The following is an 18,428-nucleotide window of genomic DNA, read 5'->3' as shown; positions in this document are numbered from 1 at the left end:
GAGCCACGTCCGGAATGTAGGGAGGATGAGGGACAATTTTCTAACCCATTTTCCTGATTTTCTCCTGCGTCATAAGGGCTATATGGAGCCGTCTGATGAGAAATTGTGGTCTGTGGGTCTTGATGGCACGTCGCAGCTTGTCCAGTGACAAAAAGTAACGGTCCCGGTTATTTGTGAAGCCAGGTTCCAAAAAGTCAAAGAAAATGACACCACACTGATCCCAAAAGAAGGAGGTCATCGTCTTTCGGCCTGCTGTTCGTGAAAGTCTTAGTTTCTTCTTCCGAGGGGAACCCGGATGACGTCACTCCATAGACTGGGTTTTGCTCTCAGATTCGGACAAAAAGAACCATGTGTCATCCTGGGTAATGACGCCGTCAAAACACTGTTTCCACTCTTCAGTAAAGGTCTTCATAAGACCTTTGCACACATTCTTCCTCATCGTTTTCAATCATCTAGGAACCCAACGTGCACAGATTTTTGTGTACCCTGGTGATTGTACCAGTGATACCACACTAGCCAGTGACAAACGAGTCATTTCAGCAAGCTGTCGCGTTGTGAAAAACTGTCATTTTTGATGATTTGTTCAATGGTCTCCTTATTCACATCACTCACTGCCGTCGGTGGTCTACCGCATCGTGGATTGTCCAGTAGAGAGAAATCACCTTCTTTAAGTCTCTGCAACCACCGCTAGATACTGCTGCGATCCACTGTGTCCTCCCCATAAACAAGGAGTAACTTCCTGTGAATCGTTGTGGCAGAGCCATCGCCGGTCTTGAAGAGGAACGCCGTCACCGACCGTTGTTGCAACCTGACATTTACTTCACGGTCCATTATGGCTCACCTCTAAATAAAAGAAAATACTTTAATACACCAACTTATAGGTAAATGTTCCTAGGATGTTCACAAAAATTTCATTCTTCTCCTGCAAAAAATACAAAAATTAGAGGCGACTGTGCACAACTTTTTGAACGCACTTTGTACGTTCCTGTTATCACCATTTAAAGCTGGTTCTTGAAACTTTGGAGGTAGACTTTCTCGAGATGATTTCTTCCTATCTTCAAGAGTCTGCCAGTTCAGTTCTTTCAACATCTCTGTTGCACTTTCCCGCAGGTCAAACAAACCTGGGGCCATTCGTGCTAGCTTTCTCTGTATAAGTTCAGTATCCCCTGTTAGCCATATGTGGTGCGGGCCCCACACACTTGAACAGTATTCTAGGATGGGTTGCCCGAGTGATTTATAAGCAATCTCCTTTGTAGACTGATTTTAACCTACTTTACCCACGACTTTGCGTATGTGATAGCTCCATTTCGTGACCCTGTTGAGTGTTGTACTCAGGTATCTGAACGGGTTTACCTATTCCAACTGTGACTGAATAGGCTACTATGTTTTCAGTTCGGTGAAGTACACAATTTTACATTTATGAACGTTTAAATCAAGCTGCCGATCTTTGCATCACGTTGAAATGTTATCAATGTCTGATAGGACACGCGTGCAGTCTGGTTCAGACTATACTTCGTTGTAGCTAACTGCATCATCTGCGAAAAGTCTGAAATGACTATTAATACTGTTAGCAAGGTTATTACTATACAGCATGAACGACAAGGTACTCAACACATTTCCCCGGGGGTATACCTGAAGTTACTTCTACGTCCATCAATGACTCTCCATCCAAGACAGCACGCTGCGATCCCCTTGTCAAGAAATCCTCAATTCAGTCACAAATTTCATGTGATACTTCATACGATCGTACTTTTGATAGTAAACATACGCGTGGTACTGAGTTAAATGTTTTCGGAAATCGAGAAATATTGCATCTATCTGACTACCTTGATCCGTGGCTTTCAGGATGTTATGTGAGAAAAGTACGAGTTAGGTCTCGTATGATCTAGGTGTTTGAAATCCATACTCACAGTAAAGACGTAGTCGAAAGGGCATAACATGGCTACCGAAGACGAATGTCTACGAACAACACCCCACGAAATATTACTTGATCACCTGCGACCTGAACTGCAACCTCCATGCGCCTTGAGCCGTCGGGTTACCCACTGCATCATTTGAAAAGAGGCAGTATACGGCTAGGAGGAGCACACTACAAGATTGCTGTCAACTACCGTTCATTATTATCTGTGTTGCTTGGCACGACGGCGCAACTTCATGGTCTGCTGTAAGCAATGCCCTTTTGCGAGGTACTCGACACCAAATATCCATTGCGTACTGGTGTCTTAAAAATGTTACTTTATGTACTGGTTGAAATGGACCAGCACTCATTTAAAGAAGCAATTCTTATCAGATATAAAAGCGACTGTCATTTACCGGTTGTGAGGTCGCTGCAATTAAGTATCCTTTTCCGTCCACTGTTCTTACGTTGTGTTATATTTGTGAGTGGTATACCATATCTTGTAGACACACTGGACACTACTTACGTCAACACTAGATGGTCATATGTGAGCCGTGAGTGGCTCGTGTTCTCGCCATCATGTATTTTACACCAGCCGGCCGGTGTGGCCGTGCGGTTCTAGGCGCTTCAGTCTGGAACCGCGCGACCGCTACGGTCGCAGGTTCGAATCTTGCTCGGGCATGGATGTGTGTGATGTCCTTAGGTTAGTTAGGTTTAAGTAGTTCTAAGTTCTAGGGGACCGGTGACCACAGAAGTTAAGTCCCATAGTGCTCAGAGCCATTTGAACCATTTTTGAACCTCACTACGTTAATTTAAATTACTACTGCTTTGCTTGACCGTGACCGTCGCTAGCAGCTCGTATCGATATATCCCCTCCAGTAGTATCTTTGCTCGACTGCTATTACTTCCCGGTTGTTGTCTGTCGTAAGTCAGTTCAGGTCGGGAGTTCGGGTTGTGAGTTCGGGGCCTGCCAGTCAGTAGGAACATGTCTGGAGTGCAGTCCGGACCTGCTGGTCGGGGAGTTGCAATGAGGCACTAGTGCAGTCGGGTTGGAGCAGCAGTGAGGTCTGTGTTGACATGGCTCGCCCGACCATTGCTGCCACGCGTCACATGAGCCGGCCCACGGTCTTGGTGGATCGTCGGTCGGTCGTCCCACCGGACGACGCGTTTTGGCTCGCCGATATTGCATGAGTCGGCTGTGTGTGTGTGCGTCTACTCCCGATTTGTCCTCGTGTGTGCTCAATTACTGTTGGGTATCGTTATGGTCTACGTGCAAGTGTTTGTCAGATTGTGTGTGTAGTTGGCGTGATTTCCTTTGACAAGTTATTTTAAATGTTGGCATAATGGCTCTGAGAGGTCGGTCGTCTCATTGGGCGACGTGTAACTGGTTCTCTGAGTGCTTGTTGGCCCCTTCAATTACCACCTTGTGGAACTGGTGCAGGGATGTCACTTGACCAGTAGGAGTGTTTCCTCTACATAGGTGGGTCGGAGCCAGTATTTCCACCATCGGGTGTCTGGAAGTGAGTCAGACACGCACCAGCAGTGCAGTCGCAACGGAGCAGCAGTCGCGGAAGGACCAGCAGGCAGTCGGTTGGTTGTTGCGGACGAGGGAAGTTATCTCCGTGCAGTGCAGTCGGCTGGGGTCGCTGGCAGCCCTTGCGCAGTGTCGGAACGTGTGTGGAGCAGTCCGATCGCTACGAGCTTCGTGGTTCACCGACCCAGGACGTCAAAGTTGAGTAGTGGTTTCAACTACCAAAGCCACGTCTGTTCATGTTGTGGTTATTCGTTTCGGTGTTAGGAAGGTTTTCCTGTGAGCAACATCGCGGGTTTCTACTGCTGAAATTTAGCTGCCATGCGGTGCAATTAACTATTTTGGTTGACTTCAATTTGAGTGCACCAGTGGAATTTTCTGTCTTGTGGCCGTTAGTGTTCTGGTTACCTGCCCTGGGCACTGACCTAAATTTAGGCAGTGTTCTTTTGAGTGAAGTTCAAGTGTACCACCGGAATTTCCTGCCTAGTGGTCGTTAGTGTTCTGGTTGCCTACCCTTGCCAATAACGTAATTCCGGCAGCGTCCTTTCCTCACTGTTGTCGCTGTCCAACATGGTGGGTAATTTTGACAGCTAATACATACACCATTGTGGATTATCACGTTTGTAACCTTTCCTGTTTGAGTTCTCATGTACTGATTAACGGGGAGCAAGTCGTTGTGTCGGTCTTTCCGTGGCTGTCCCCTGGTTGGTTTCCGACGGATCAAGTATAGTTGGGCTCACCACTTGTCTCGCCTAAGTGAACGAGGGCAGACCACCTCCATGAAGGCTTCTGAGTGCCACCGGTGTTTAACTATCTGTTGTCAGCTACTTTAAATTCAAGGCTTATGGTTATTTTTTATTTTCTTAAAAAATTGCAAAATTAAATTTTAAATTTATCTTTCAATCTTAAACATTGTGGCCTTCTTACTTTAAAAGATTATGCTAATATATTTTAAAATTTTTAAACTTAATTGTGGCCTTCAACCATTGGTATTACACCTTGCATATGTATGTTCTATCTGCTTAGCCTTAAGGCTTTCCATGTAGCCGTGATACGTTTTTTTATTGATTTGATTTGCCTCTTTAACTGCATTTTTAATCTTGTTGATTTTTAAGAGTTATTGTTGTTAAACTTTCTGGCCGTCTGCCTTTAAAAGTCTATGGTAATATATTCTAAAATTTTGAAATTTAATTTTGGCCCTTAGCCATTTGTATTGCACTTTGCATATGTTGCTGCATTTTTAAAATTATTTTATTGCTATCTTAATTGGATATTCGTCTTGTTGTTTAAGATTTCTTGTTTGGAGGCCTTCCGCCGTGAAAGAGTTGCATTCGGTAAAGGTCCGGCTATGTACCGCTTTCGTTGTAAAAGTTATTAAATTACAATAAATTACAATTAGAGGGAGTAACTGACCTCAACGTATTTGACCCTTTCCACAATCCTATTATCTGTTCTGCCCAGCGGGTTTAGCTGGCGTACCAATATGAATGTATGGCACCGATTCTACGACATTTACTGGACTCCAGAGAGACCAATGTGCTCTTTTAAGAGGGGATACCGATTTATCCTCTGAGCTTGAAGAACGGTTTTCTTGAAGGAATTAGAAATCTACCAGGAGGAAGTAATAATTGGAGCAACCAATGCAGAGATCCACAGAGCCATCTTGTAGGAGGTGATCACAGTGACACGAATAAGACCGAGGAAAGATGAAACAGACGATGAAACAGTTACATACTGAAATAAGAATAGAACAGCAACAATACGAAGGTGCAACCTGAGAACTTCAGAGCATAACGAGCTTCTGACTGGTTGCATCGGGGGCGTGTACGGAATGTCATGGAGATGCGATTCCAGGGACCACGAGCACCCTTGCAAGGTATGGTCGTGGGTCGTGTCCTGGAGTGCTACGATCAGAACTTCATGAAAGAGAAGACCACACCAGATAAAAAGACATTAAGATGAGAGACATTAGTCCTTCTGGGACGTGACCTGGTGTGCTACATTCAGAACTTCGTGAAAGAGAAGACCACATCAGACAAACACACAGTACGATGAGGCACATCAACCTTTCTGGGACGTTCCCTGGAGTGCTACAGTCAGAACTCCACGAAAGAGGAGACTGCACCTGCCGGATTAATAGTAAGATGAAACAACTTAGTCCTTCTGCGCATGGCGGTCTGAATCACGCAGTACATTTTCCGCTTGCTGGGGACGACAATACATACAGAAAAAGGAGGGAGTACAGAAAAAATGATTGAAAAATACGTTGATTTTCTTTTGCGATAAAACATGGGAAGGTTGGTGACATTTTACCAGTAACAGGGTTCCTGACGTTTAGCATCTATATTCTTCAGTTTACTTAATAACTTCACTCACATGATAATTTTCTTCGATTTATTACGACAGAACTTCAGCTGTTACAGTCACTTTACCCACTGTAACAGTAGCTGATTTCTGCGATTGTTGATTAAACTTGGGGCAGAAAATATTGCAACCAGCCAGTTGCATTAGGGAAATGCTAAGGTGTATTTCACCCAGAGCTCTATGTGCCACATCTTGCAAAATATGGTTTCACATCTTATGCGCTATAATGCTAAGAAGCGAAGTTATGTCTTGCAGGTGAAGAAACAATGCATGTTTGAAATAAATGAAGATGTTACATCGAGGTTGCATGTAAGACGTCCTTGTTAAGGGGTAACGCCAATATAAAATTTCCAAAAATTCGTTTTTGTTGCCTCTGAATCTTCTAAAATATGAGACAAAAAGCCTAATCACTGGAAAAAAATTTCTTTATGGAATTCTCAGCTCCTCCTTCAGCTTCTCCAATAGCCCCAAACGGTCTACCTGCGCCATCTTTGGGTGTAGTTAGAAGCATTTCAAAACAATAATGCGTTAGCTTGGCGTCATCAATCGTCGGTACTTGTGTGAAGAAGGCAACTCTTGCGCTTCGAATCTTGATTTTTGTTTACGTTATTGATTTTTAATATTTTACACGACTGGCCATTAAAATTGCTACACCAAGAAGAAATGCAGATGATAAACGGGTGTTCATTGGACAAATATATTATACTAGAACTGACATGTGATTACATTTCCACGCAAATTGGGTGCATACATCCTGAGAAATCAATACCCAGAACATCCACATCTGGCCATAATAACGGCCTTGATACGCCTGTCATCTCGACTGCTAGAGATACGAGGCCGTTGGGATCCAGCACGGCGTTCCGTATTATCCTCCCGAATGCACCGATTCCATATTCTGCTAACATTCATTGGATCTCGACCAACGAGAGCAGCAATGTCGCGATACGATAAACCGCAATCGCGACAGGCCACAATCCGGCCTTTATCAAAGTCGGAAACGTGATGGTACGCATTTCTCCTCCTTACACGAGGGCATCACAGCAACGTTTCACCAGGCAACGCCGGTCAACTGCTGTTTGTGTAAGAGAAATCAGTTGGAAACTTTCCTCATGTCAGCACGTTGTAGGTGTCGCCACCGGCGCCAACCTTGTGTGAATGGTCTGAAAAGCTAATCATTTGCATATCACAGCATCTTCTTCCTGTCGGTTAAATTTCGCGTCTGTAGCACGTCATCTTCGTGGTGTAGCAATTGTATGGGGCAGTGTATTTGTGAGCGTGTTGCAAACAGTTTTGCCTCTCAAATAAGAATGAGTGGTAAGAAAGTATGCTCGGACAGAAAAGGTTTTAAAACGTCCTATCCAATGCGAAGTCGAAGCAATATGTCGTCAAAGCGTTCGAAGAATAGATGGTAGGCTGAAAGCAATTCGAAAGCAGTGAGTGCCTCTGCTAAGAAACTGAAAGACTAGGAGTTCGATGTGAATTACGGATTGGGCTAGAGGATTAAACATTTTCTTGTCGTTTTCTCTGTTATTGATCAGTACGTGAAATGTAAAATGAGCAATGCAGACATCATGTTGCAAGAACGACGTCATCAAGTCTTAACCTACACAATAATTATTTCTTGTTCAAATTGCCCGGGGGTTGTTGTACCAAGTACTACGTTTATACGGAACGCACATGAAATCAACTGTCAAATCGGCCTAGCAATGCGTCTGCTTGGAGTAGGGCTAAACAGAATTGTAAAGTTTTTTGCGTTCATGGAACAGCCATCGCCTATATTTCATTCGTTCTATGACAACAAGTGAATATGATTTCGACAGCAATTGGAGCAGTACGACGGTCCAGTCCTGAGGTGTTAGATTAATGGCAAGAGTTTTTTTAAAAGCAGAATTTTTCATTTGTTCATGCCTATATTTCAAAACTTCAAATGTTCTTTTCTCCGAGTATGACGTTTCAAAAAAAGCACACAGCATGACTCCTACAATTCTTAATCTTTATCACTGAAAATGTAACCACAACGTTGAAATGAAATTTCAAATTGAACCACGTAGGGAATTTTCGATTAGTTATTTTAAACAATATTTATTAACAAACTACTGTCCTTTTTTGGTGAAAACTGAACTACGTCATTCAAACATTCGCCAATAACACAAAATTCAATGTTTCTAAAATCCCGTATGTGGTTTACTACCCACATTCATTTAGATTGAACGGACTTTTTTCTTTTTTACAGATTCAAATTGGCACTTGTTAGAATGCGTGCCACAGATCGCCTCAAATTCAACATGCATCGGGAGAATTACTGCAGTGTCGCCATTCTGGAATACTTTTCAACAAAATTCTTTTGTAACATACTGAAATATGGGCTCGATAACTAGCGCAAGTAATGTTTCTCTTTCAAGGAAACACTTTTGTTTAGACCGTTACAGCGGTGTTACCCCTGAAGTTGTTTCTGTATAATATGATACGAACATATTCCTATCAGAGCTGCTGCTAAACGACTAGGAAATGGGAATCCACGGCGCAGAGTGGGACACATTAACATGTCACATAACAAACACAGAAACTGCCCGCGATAGAATAACGGCTAGTACTACTTTAATTTAGAGTTCCCGGATGCTCCATATTAAAGGCACATAGTGTTTGATGCATCGGCAAGGGCATCGTCATGATGGAGAAGTCAGTGTACGAATACATGAGGGTACACTATTGACCACCTAAAATTGTAATAGCGTGGGCAGACCATGAATATAGATAAATATGCCTCGTAAAATATGGATATAGGCATTATAGATGACTCTGGTGCTGAATGTTTTGGGATATCGCGGGCCTCCAATGTAGAAACGTCATCATTTGCAGATATCGCACTTGGCGGCTAAACGCCTCTCAAATATATTCAGTGCCAATAAATTGGTTTAATTCACTAAGTAGACGAAAGATAATCCACATTAGTTTGACATTACGTATTTCAGCAACGCTTTATAGTTTTTTGGTACATACATAATTTCTTTGCAATACAATTAAGTGTATTATAGCCTTGTTGTTTTAGATAGTTCTTTCATGTAGGTTATTTGACGACATATTTTTATCCATATCATTTTATCCATATCATTTCTGGTATTTATTGAGAAAGTTGCTATTTCTACATTAAATGAAGAAATTTTGGCGTAATGAGAAACTTTATTTAATGGTAACTCTTCACCATGGTTTATCATTCACGACTTCTCTTTAATCTTTAGTACAGATATAATTTATTTTAACCTATTCATTAAAATGCTTTTTAAATCCTTCGTTATTAAGGCGAGTACTCGGTCCTAAAATACTGACTGATGCAGAACTGCTCTGCTATGGCATACCGGCACCGACCTCACAAAGTTAACACGTGAAAAATTAAACTCGTTCATGTTCTTAAGATTGACTTGACTTCAGCAAAATATTGATTCCAAAAGTGAGAAGTGAATGGTCAAACAAACTGTTTGCACAGTGCTTTGTAAACCATGTGACTATCCGGACACCTGGCTGAAAATGACTTACAAATTCGTGGCGCCCTCCACCGGTAATGCTGGAATTCAGTATGGTGTTGGCCCACCCTTAGCCTTGATGACAGTTTCCACTCTCGCAGGCATACGTTCATTCAGGTGCTGGAAGGTTACTTGGAAAATGGCAGTCCATTCTTCACGGAGTGCTGCACTAAGGAGAGGTATCGATGTCGGTCAGTGAGGCCTGGCAGGAAGTCGGCGTTCCAAACCATCTCAAAGGTGTTCTACGGGTTTCAGGTCAGGACTCTGTGCAGGCCAGTCCATTACAGGGATGTTATTATCGTGTAGCCGTTTCGCCACAGACCGTGCATTATGAACAGGTTGTCAGTGTATGGGTATTATGATCCTGCCTCAGGCATGGATGTGTGTGATGTCCTTAGGTTAGTTAGGTTTAAGGGGCTCCGGAACGCCCAATACTTGCAATGTTACAATAACGCTTATAAATTACATCTTTCCTCACAAAGTATTTGAGGTAGGAAGTTGAACTTTTTACAGATTATTTATTGGAATATGGGCTACAACTTAACACAGGGATTTTACAAAATTTTAGTTCAGTTATTAAAGATGATTTTTTTTCAATTGTAATGAAAATTCACAACATTTTTTTGCAATTTTTTATTTATATATTCAAAAATATACAGTTTTTTGGAAAAAGGCTGTGTTAAATTATGCAGAAGGTACTGTGTAACATTTACTGAAAGTTTGAAACAAATATGTTTGGAAGATCCTTAGAAAACATGTAATTAGTATGAGAAAATAAAAGTTTTGGGAATCGAGCGACAAAGATTGGATTAACTTTTTAGTGCATTCCAGGTCCATAGGATGGATTATCTTCATCCTCTGCAAACTCCTCCTCCAGCTTCCTCTTGTTCCTCCTCCTGTTTACTCTTGCTTGTATTTCTAGACTCTTAACAGCCCTGTATGCAGCCCGAAGGCATTCCTTGTCTAAAGCAAGCATCGCTCGTTGTTGTGTTCGTAGATTTTGCTACTATTTTCTTCAGTTGCAGTTACTGCAACACTGTTCCAAAAGGTGGTCATGTATGAACACTTATCACATTTCAGTTGTATTTCACTAGCAAGTCCTACGTGCATTATTATGGAGAGTTCCAGACCAACTTCACTACAATGAGTACATCTTACACAGTTTGAAAAAATTCCTTTGAGAACCGACATATCAAATATTTCATTCACATCCGATTCGCCCATAAAACATTCATAGTTTTCACTCATTGAACCAAGCTTCTTCTGTGAAGTATTTTCTTTCCCACTTTGACTGCTATGGGCAGGTGTACTTGAGAGGTTAGGTTCACTCACTTGGTTATCGTCTTTATTGTTTACAGTAGTAACACATACCTTTGGCTTTCCAACATTTCTCCTTTTCTTAAAAGCCTTCAGAGGATTTCTAATAACTTTACTTTTATTCATTATAATACTTCAACAAAACAGAGACTCAAGAAACAGAATTAATTACGAATATTTTCGAGATAACGACAGAGTAAATAAACATGAAACAATCGACAATCACACCAGCGATATATATTGAACCATCACAGGTTAGCCACAACAAATACTTTATCTCACATCACTAAAATGTACCTGATGAACACGGACGTTAATAATAACACCATTTGACAGCAGTTTAACAGCGCCACAGTGGGTCACGCCCATGTAGAACACATTTCAAAAAAAATTTAAAAATAGTTGTAGTCTTCGGAATTGAATAAATTATATATCTATTAAAAGGTAATAGTCTGCAGATTCAGAAAACGCAAAAAAGTAAAAATTGAACTTCTCATGATTTTGAGCCTTTCCGGAGCCCCTTAAGTAGTTCTAAGTTCTAGGGGACTGATGACCTCAGATGTTACGTCCCATAGTGCTCAGAGCCATTTTTTTGTGGGTGTTATGTTGACGAGTTGCGCAACGGATTGATCTGACAAGTACCCTTTGACTCCTGCAAGAAGCAATTTCCACCCCACACTACTACAGAAGTCAGACAGATGCGCCTAACGTATCAAAAAGAAATGCCTGTAAAATTTTCAGCAATAAATATCTTCTGGAGTCGTCCACTGTAAGGAAAAGACACAAAAATATTCTAATTTCTTAAGTAACTAGCGGGATACTTGGGTACTGGAGTATTGCTAGTTATTAAACCAACATAAAATATTATTTATTGCAAACTTTAAGAAAAATCTTATGAAACTCTTATTTGTAAACCGATACACAAATTTCCGGGTTCTTTTCGGAATAGGAGGTTACCTCTTATGGATAGGAATCCTGTTAATGACATTTATATACAAAGTGTGGGAAAGATCTTTTACCCCTTTTCTGTAAGAATGTTATTTACTCGGCAGAATGGATTAGAGCCGCGCCTACTCAACCCGAATAATTATCCGATTCAATTGAAGTACAGTCGAGGCTCTCAAGTGAGAAATGTAATGGAGTGACGTGAAAGAAGTATGTTATTTCTAATGAAGGAAACATGGGGCTCGCCTACGCTGTAGCGCACAATACCGTGAGCTGTGACGACTGCTGTCTGCGTCGTTCGGGCTGAAAAATCACAAAACTATCTCTTCCTATCTGGTTTAACCTTCGCCAATCGAACTCTCACTACGTCTGGTAAAGTCAAGGACTCCTATCTTCCCCTAGTCTAACTATTGGCGTGGTACACCGATCAGATAACCAGTCCACCGTGATGTCACTCAATGTTCGCTCGGAGGAGCTAACTAATACTCTGTCTGTGTTCACACCACACATGAAGTGTTGTGGCCAACACAGTGAACAAACACTTAATCGCGAGCAGTTCAATTTAGGTATCAAATGGTTCAAATGGCTCTGAGCACTATGGGACTTAACATCTGAGGTCATCAGTCCCCTAGAACTTAGAACTAGTTAAACCTAATCAACCTAAGGACATTACACACATCCATGCCCGAAGCAGGATTCGAACCTGCGACCGTAGCGGTCACGCGGTTCCAGACTGAAGCGCCTAGAACCGCACGGCCACACCGGCCGGCTACTGAGTAGAGACTGTTTCTCACTCTCTGCGTACACACACGAGTGCACTCGCTCCCGCTGTGTGTTCCCGCTATAAGAGCGTCACCAGAATGACTTCCATCCACGCAAAAAGCGAAAGGGTATATCATCCACTGTCTTTCCCTCACTCTTCTGGCTCATTGCATCAGAAATAGTCCAACAATCAGCGTTACTCTTACAAACGGGAGAATGGCTAAGCCGAACGCTCTGAAAATATATAGCATCTGCGTTAGGCGTTTACTGTCCATTTGTGAGAACTCTGAAACTGCGCACTAGGTCTGTCAAAAAATGCAGGGGCTGGGGCTCTCAGAAACAATACAGCGGATTTTGCTTTTAAGGTGAACATGCAGACCATTATCCCTTTTCTGTGGAAAAAAACTGTTTTGGTCCGTGGGCGTTTGGCCGACTGGCGCAGCTGCGTGCTAACTCATCCTCCTACAGACCTTCCAGCAGGCTGGTTGCCTCCGCCGAACAAAAACTCCTGTGGCCGTCGTGTCTTGAATGTTTTTGTACACCAGCCTGCACTTCTTAAACTCGGTCCACACTTGCGATTTATTTATTGGATTTGCATATCGATTAAATGGGAAAGTGTAAAATTGACTCTACTCAACCGAGTTTGGGCTTGAATGAAACGTCCTGATATGCAGAATACGATGGTGGAGTCGCAATATGTAAGAAATGAAGGTCAGGAGACCACGCCACAGTACAAAATGCTCGATCATGTTGAAAGATGCAGTAGTCATCCCCGAATTGTTCTTCAACAGTGGGAAGCAAGAAGTGTTTAAAACATCAATGTAGGCCTGTACTGTGATAGTGCCATGAAAACCAACAAGAGGTGCAAGTCCCCTCCACGAAAAACCACACCGTAACACCACCGGCTCCGAATTTTACTGTTGCCACTATGCCCACTGGCAGATGACGTTCACTGAGCATTCGCCATACCAAGTCCGCCACCGCATCGCCACATTGTGTACCGTGATTCGTCACTCCACACAACGTTTTTCCACTGTTCAATCGTCCAATGTTCACATTTGTTATACTAAGCGAGGCAGCATTTGGCATTTACCGGCATGATGTGTGGCTTTTGAGCAGCCGGTCGACCATGAAATCCAAGTTTTCTCATCTCTCGCCTGTCATACTACTTGCAATGGATCCTAAGGTAGTTTGGAATTCCTGTGTGATGGTCTGGATAGATGTGTGCCTACTACACATTACGACCCTCTTCAACTGTCGGCAGTCTGTCAGTCACTAGACGAGGTCGGCCTGTACACTTTTGTGCTGTACGTGTCCCTTCACGTTTCCACTTCACTGTCATATCGTAAACGGTGGACTTTGGGATATTTAGGAGTGCGGAAACCTTGCATACAGACGTATGACACAAGTGACACCCAGTCACCTGGCCACGTTTGAAGTCCGTGAGTTCCGTGGGGCATCTCATTCCGCTCTCTCACGATGTCTAATGACTACTGAGGTCGCTGATGTAGACTACGTGGCAGTAGGTAGCAGCACAAAGCACCTAATGTGAAAACCGTAGCCGCCCGATGTGGCCAAGCAGTTTTAGGCGCTTCAGTCTGGAACCGCGCGACCGCTATGGTCGCAGGTTCGAATCCTGTCTCGTGCATGGATGTGTGTGATGTCCTTAGGTTAGTTAGGTTTAAGTAGTTCTAAGTTCTATTGGACTGATGACTTCAGATGTTAAGCCCCATAGTGCTCAGAGCCATTTGAACCATTTTTGAAAAACGTATGTTTTTGGGAGTGTCCGGATACTTATGATCACATAGTGTATCTCATCTTATAACATATTAATAACAGTGTCCTATACTAATGCCATTAAAACTTGTTTCGAATACACTGTACCTCGAAATTAGTTTCACATAGGTAAGCACACCGGCAAAATATTAGTCGCTTGCTACAAAGAGCGCACTGCTCGCTGTGTCGTAGCACTTCACCGCTGACGTAAGCCGTGAGAGTGAAGTGTGTGTGTGTGTGTGTGTGTGTGTGTGTGTGTGTGTGTGTGTGTGTGTGTGTGAGAGAGAGAGAGAGAGAGAGAGAGAGAGAGAGAATGGTTTATCGCTCTCAGTCATGTAAAATACCTAAGAACAATGACCGCAAGAGATCCTAACCGAAAACAACCGGAGATAAGTGTAAAAACTTTGTCAAACTGCTTATGTCATTGGTCCCTAAGCTTACAAATTACTTAATGCACTTAAACTAACTTACGCTGTGGACAACACACACACACATGCCCGAGGGAGGACTCGAACCTCCGATCCGACGGTGGAGACGGTAGGGGGTGGGGGTTGGGGGGAGGGGGTCGCGGACCGACAAGTCGCCTCAGACGCGGCTACCCCACGTGGCCGAGACAATTGTAACGCCTTGTCAATGACGATCGGTTTCAAACGCGACAGTAGCTCCTCCTGTCAGTGAATGCCGTGAATGCAGTTTTCAAGAGGACACTGCGAGGGGAACTGCATGCAATGCTCATTTAGAGTCGAGCATCATAAAAGAGGACATTTCTCTCAGCGGCACGTAAATCACCTGCTTTTAAGTGGCCCATAAAACACAGAAATTGGACGGTAGCTGACGGCGGACGTGCTGTGTGACCCTGTAACGTAGCACACTCTTGTGTGTTATTTTTACTTGCAGTGATGTACGCGACCTTAGGACGTGTGTTTTCTTGTAGCCAGAAGGTAGCTTTGTTCTTTTGCTCGAGGCAGATATGCAGCTGTGCGACAGGGCACTGGGTCAACCTAATGTGCAACCAAATTGTTATTTCCCGGTAACTAAAACTTAATTTTACATTCAACTAAGTGTGTTATGAATTTGTTTTTGATAACTCTCCATATTGCCTACGAATCTAAACGAGTACCCTCCAAGGCATAAAAACGGCACCGCATCACGAAGGAATTGTCCAAATGGGACGGAAATCGTTAGATATTATCTACTTGTGCAGACAAACAAACGATTACAATTTCAGAAAACAATAGATTATTTGTTCAGGAGAAAGAGCTTGACAAATTGAACAAGTCGGTAAAGCGTTTGTCAATCTCTGGCCCTTAGGCAAGCAGTTACACCGCGTGATGCTTATTGACAGAGTTGCTAGTTGCTCTCCTGAGAGATACCGTGCCAAATTCTGTCCCATTAGCTCATAAAAAAATGAGCCTTCTGAGGTCTTAACTTCTGAAGTCATCAGTCCCCTAGAACTTAGAACTACTTAAACCTAACTATCCTAAGGACATCACTCACATCCATGAGCGACGCAGGATTCGAAGCTGCGACAGTAGCGGTCTTGCGGTTCCAGACTGAAGCGCCTAGAACCATTCGGCCACTCCGGCCGGCAATTAGCTCATTAGATCGTCAAAATCCCCCGCTGGTTGGAGGGTGCTGCCAATAATGCTGCAAGCGTTCTCAGTTGGCGAGAGATGCGGCGACCTTGCTTGCCAAATTAGGTTTTGTTAAGCACGAAGACAAGCAGTGTAAACTCTGACCATTTGATGGGCATTATCTTGCTGAAATGTAAGCCCAGGATGGCTTTCCATGAAGTGCAACAAAGCGAGGTAAGGGTGCCACGGATGACAACCAGGTGGGATACTGCTCTGCAAAGAAATGGCACCCCAGATCATCACTCCTGGTTGTCGGGCAGTGTGGCGGACGAGAGTCAGGTTGGTATCCCACCACTGTCCGTGGCGTCTCGACGCACGTCTTCGGCCTGGAACAGAATTGCCGTCAGTGATAAGTCCGAATTCCAAGTGAGCTCCTACAACCTTCGAAGACATGTCAGTTGACGCACCGGACACTGGTGTGACACCAACATTACTGTCACCCGCCATACGTCATGACAACCAAGACTGAAGGTCTGAGGTGCCATTTCTTTTCAGAACGGAATCCCACCTGGTTGTCATCCGCAGAACGCTTAAAACACAGCGGTATGCCGACGACATTCTGCATCCTGTGTCGTTGCCCTTCATAGTAAGCCCATAGAGTTTTACTGTTGGTGGATGTAACTGTAGCAGATTAGCAAAGGAACACCGACTAACATTGTTATTTGCAAAAGGGCAGTGGGGAAGCTGCAGTACTGATGATGTGGAGGAACATATAATCAGTTATGAACACACAAATTAGAGGCAGCCCTGCCGCAAGTTCCCATAAACTGTCACTCACAGAATGTAGCCGCTAGGCGAGCGGTAGACTTGATGATATGGAGGAACACATAATATGAACAAATAAATTAGACGCTAAATCGAGTAGAACAGAAGTGATTTCTGGTGTTCCACAAGGTAGTGTGATAGGCCCTCTGCTGTTCCTGATTTACATAAATCATCTAGGTGATAATCTGAGCAGCCTCCTTAGAGTGTTTGCAGATGACGCTGTAATTTACTGTCTAGTACAATTATTAGACGATGGTCCGCCCCAGTAGCTGAGTGGTCAGCGCGACAGACTGTCAATCCTAAGGGCCCGGGTTCGATTCCCGGCTGGGTCGGAGATTTTCTCCGCTCAGGGACTGGGTGTTGTGTTGTCCTAATCATCATCATTTCATCCCCATCGACGCGCAAGTCGCCGAAGTGGCGTCAAATCGAAAGACTTGCACCAGGCGAGCGGTCTACCCGACGGGAGGCCCTCGTCACACGACATTTCATTTCATTTCATTAGACGATCAATTCAAATTACAAAATGATCTAGAGAGAATTTCTGTATGGTGCGAAAAGTGGCAATTGGCACTAAACAAAGAAAAGTGCAAGGTCATCCACATGGGTACTAAAAGAAATCCGATAAATTTTGGGTATACGATAAATCGCACAAATCTAAGGGCTGTAAATTCGACTAAATACCCAGGAATTACAATTACGACCAACTTAAATTGGAAAGACCACATAGGTTCAAATGTCTCTGAGCACTATGGGACTTAACATCTGAGGTCATCAGTCCCCTAGAACTTAGAACTACTTAAACCTAACTAACCTAAGGACATCACACACATCCATGCCCAAGGCAGGATTCGAACCTGCGGCGGTAGCGGTCGCGCGGTTCCAGACCGAAGCGCCTAGAACCGCTCGGCCACATCGGCCGGCAGACTACATAGATAATATTGTGGGGAAGATGAAACAAAGACTGCTCTTTGTTGGCAGAACACTTAGAAGATGCGACAAACCCACTAAAGAGACAGCCTACATTACACTTGTCTGTCCTCTGCTGGCATATTGCTGAGCGGTATGGGATCCTTACCAGGTAGGACTGACGGAAGACATCGAAAAAGTGCAAAGAAGGGCAGTTCGTTTCGTGTTATTACGCAATACGGGTAAGAGTGTCACTGATATGATACGCAAGTTGGGGTGGTAGGCACTGAAACAAAGGCAGTTTATTTTGCGGCGAGATCTATTTACGAAATTTCAATCACCAACTTTCTCTTCCGAATGCGAAATTTTTTTTTTTTGACACCCATCTACGTAGGGAGAAATGATCATCATAATAAAATAACAGAAATCAGAGCTCGAACGGAAAGATTCAGGTGTTCCTTTTTCCCACGCTCCATTGGAGAGTACAATGGTAGAGAAGTAGTATGAAAATGGTCCGATGAAACCTCTGCCAGGCATTTAAGTGTGAATTGCAGAGTAACCATGTAGATGTAGATGTAGGGCAAGTTAAAGTACACAAATTCACATAGCATAATCATCTTCAGAATCAAGACCCGTCCCCAGAGTAAGCACAGCAATGAAATAGCGGGTATCACTGTAAGAGAAGAAATTAACTATGGGTCACGCTTACGATAACACTAACAGGAGTCTGCCAAAACAGCTTACCACGCTACATATCGCTGCAGCGTCAGCATCTTGAGGTGCAAACATAGCGGTAGTACAGTCGCAACCACTGTAACTGCGATGTGCCTAGTAACTCTAAACATCACGAGGGTTCGCGGATGACTAACCTAACCTGTTCTCAAAGTAATAGGGACCATTAACCACTAAATGGCGGTAATTGCTGCACTCTGAACACCTGTAGAGACTGCAACGGAGTGGGCTGCAGAGCTGTTTGCTAGGTTGTTTAAAGACACATTCAATGAGCT

This window comes from Schistocerca piceifrons, chromosome 4 (genome assembly GCF_021461385.2).
Source record: "Schistocerca piceifrons isolate TAMUIC-IGC-003096 chromosome 4, iqSchPice1.1, whole genome shotgun sequence".
Lineage (NCBI taxonomy): Eukaryota > Metazoa > Arthropoda > Insecta > Orthoptera > Acrididae > Schistocerca > Schistocerca piceifrons.
The sequence above is the reverse complement of the archived record's forward strand: the minus strand, read 5'-3'. Positions refer to the sequence as shown.